This window comes from Cygnus atratus, chromosome Z (assembly GCF_013377495.2).
Source record: "Cygnus atratus isolate AKBS03 ecotype Queensland, Australia chromosome Z, CAtr_DNAZoo_HiC_assembly, whole genome shotgun sequence".
NCBI lineage: Eukaryota > Metazoa > Chordata > Aves > Anseriformes > Anatidae > Cygnus > Cygnus atratus.
The window spans coordinates 47,686,731-47,689,837 of record NC_066396.1 but is presented as its reverse complement, the minus strand read 5'-3'; positions in this window follow the sequence as shown (position 1 = coordinate 47,689,837).

Below are 3,107 nucleotides of genomic sequence, written 5' to 3'. Positions count from 1 at the left end.
TAGACAGGATTTGAAGTAAAAATTTATGAAGATGCAGTAAAACAATCCATCTTAAGTTCTCAAAGATGGAATAGAGGACAAGTCACTACATAACATTACTGAAAAAGTCAGCTGTATTATACCATTCTTCTCCCCAGCCTTTGTATGATCTGAGAGGAACACTCCCATGCTTCTAAGTGGATTTAAACCTCAAGCACTAAGTCTGCTCACTCTGGAGGCTATTAAGTTTGCTGCAGAGGGGAGGAGACATGACCACTTGAATAGAACTTATTTCCAAGTAACTGAAGAGAAGGAAGAGCAAAATGAAGGATAAAATGGTGTCTTGTCTTCCTTCTGGACTGGTCCTCCACAGGACGTACTGCAGTTGAGTTGTTATCAGCTTACTTCATCATTACTTGGTCATGTAATCATCCCACTTACACTTTTCAGATAGTGCTGGTCAGGATGGATGGACCAAAGAATTCGTTACCTGGAGAACTGCCATCAATGAACATGACAAGATGATGCAAAACTGGATGAAGACTTGGGTAAGAATTTTTGGAACAGGCAGCCCCTGCAGGGTTTCCTACATGATAGACTAGACTCAATTTTATAAATAGCCTACAACACTTCTGCAACTGAATGGATTTATATAACAAAGCGATCAGTGTTTCTGTACACGTTGACATTCTTTACCCTCTCAAGGGTATGATCTGTGTGATCTATCACATACAATTATGTCAGCTTGCTCCTTCAGTGCACTAACTAAGGTTTAAATCAGGAAGTAGTTCTCATCCTGCCCCAAAAAGCAAGTCTGTGCACTGAATGTAGTAAGTTAATTTGATTGAATGTATTGGCTTTAATTAGTTGCAGAGACTATTGGTCTTCATAAATAATATTGTACATCAAAGCTGCCATTTCTTAAAAACAAACAAAAAAAACAGAAAACACACCTCTACTTAGCTTTCAGCTTATTTCTCTAACAGTTTGAGCAAAGATTATTTAACTTCTGGATATGACATGTACTTGTCACATGTGTAACACTTAATACAGCTAATCTTTTAACATAGCTTTAAAATAAAATGGAGTTGACATATTCGTGTCCTTTTTATTCTTCAGGAAAGCTGCAACAAGAAAAACAGCTGCTCATGTACAAAGGAATGAACAGGCTGGAAAGAAATGTATGCAACTTATGAGTGCCCAGCACTCCTAATATTGTAGCTTTTGAAGACTTATTTGCAAGTGTTAGGACTGGCATTTCAACTGACGTTCAGGAAAAACAGCTGAAGTTTGAATTGGAACAAGATATACTTACTGCACCAAAGAATGAGTTTGGCATGCACCAGTGCCACAAGAGAGGCCACCAATCCCATGCTGGAACCATCTCTATGCTAGTTATTTCATCTTAACACAGAATGAAAATGGTCCTAGTGCAGCTGAAGCAATGTAATATGATCTATTGCCTCTGTTTTGAGTTCACGACAAGCAAACCAGTTTTTTTGGGGCTTGAAGGTCTTGGTGTATAAATAAGAGATTGATAAATAAGATTTGGATCACATTTATTTAAAGGCACTTCTACTCTCCCATTTCTTTTCTTTTGATGTGTTTAACCTTATACTCTGTTTGTGGTATTTTGAAGAACATTCCTTTCTGGTGTTAGCAAGTTCATTTATTTGAACACATTTCCTTTGGTTATAAAGTTTCTGTACCAGATAAAGAATTTCTGGCTAACACTCAAAACACAGACAGCTTAAAACGTACTCAAGTTAAAATCTTTAGTTATTGCAAATTATTCTTCCCTATTTGAGATAGTTATGGTAGCTTTAAAAAATTACACACTGAGTGAATTTTAAGACTACACGTGCATCAAGTTCATTATTGCTAGTTAACAACTGCAGATTGAAAATGTGTGGACCTATTTATTTCACAGTGAAACTGTTCTACTATGTTGCTGTTCAGAGATTTGGCCTTCTGCATCTAATAAACAGAAGACAGAAATAATCCAAGTTTTTTTATCTTAATGGTTTTCAAAAATTTGTAAGCAAGTAAGATGTCACCTAAGAATCGTTATAGGGAGAGTCCGGGGGGACAGCTGCTCCTAGCAATAGAGGAAAGATTCACACATAGCCCCAACATTATTTACTAACTAACTAGTAAGAATTTATTTAGATGATCTGGTCCACATTGAAGAAAGCACTCTCCTAATTCTGGGACTCCTGACCCACTGGTTTCCAATACTGAACCACACTGTAGTCGCATTCAGGTTGAAAATTCTTATATGCAAACTTTTTTCCCTATTCTTCATCTTGATAATCCCAAATAAATTCTGACAGACCTCTGACACCAAGGTTCAGTGGGAACCCTTCCTTCATTCTGTTTCTGCTTATGACATCCTTTATTGCTAAGGGACAATCAAAAAAAGACTTCTCTTGAATTGCCCCTCCTCTGTTTGTTCAACAACTTCGGAACAGATTTCAGTTTAGTTCTGTGTTGCTGAATGATAAGGTAAGACCTTTATAAGGCTGAGGTCAGAGAATTTTAGAAAAGCATAACTGAATTTTGCCTTGTTTGTGCAAAGAAGTACTCCAAGTAGTTAAAAACTGATTGCCGGATTTTGTTTAGCTCTACTTTGTAAAGAAAAAAACATGTCTAACAATTAGTGAACACAGCTGTGACACCTGATAGTGAAATTTTTAGATACATTCAAAGAGCAGAAAATAATTCCATAAGATTTTGAATAACCCATAACGTTTCCGAAGTCATTTTTCATGTTCTTCTACAGTAAGACAAAATAGAAAATATGGCAAAAAATGAAGCTTTTGCTGTGACCTTCAGCAACTGGTCCCCATTCCACACTACCACACAGAGACTAGAAAAAACAGTTCAGCAGTTTTAGACATGTATCAAACTGGCACGAATGCTAACAAATCACAACCTACCTCTGGGTCAAGAACAGCTGCTGGGCAAAACCATCTTTCATCACTGGGATCAAATTCTATTTAAGATTAGAATAAATTAGGAGATGATCATCATAACCAGTAACCAACTGTGCATTTCAGCCTAAGTCTGGTTTACTTCCTTTACCACTGTTTTTGCTCACAACTAACAATTCAGGTATCCATTAAGTA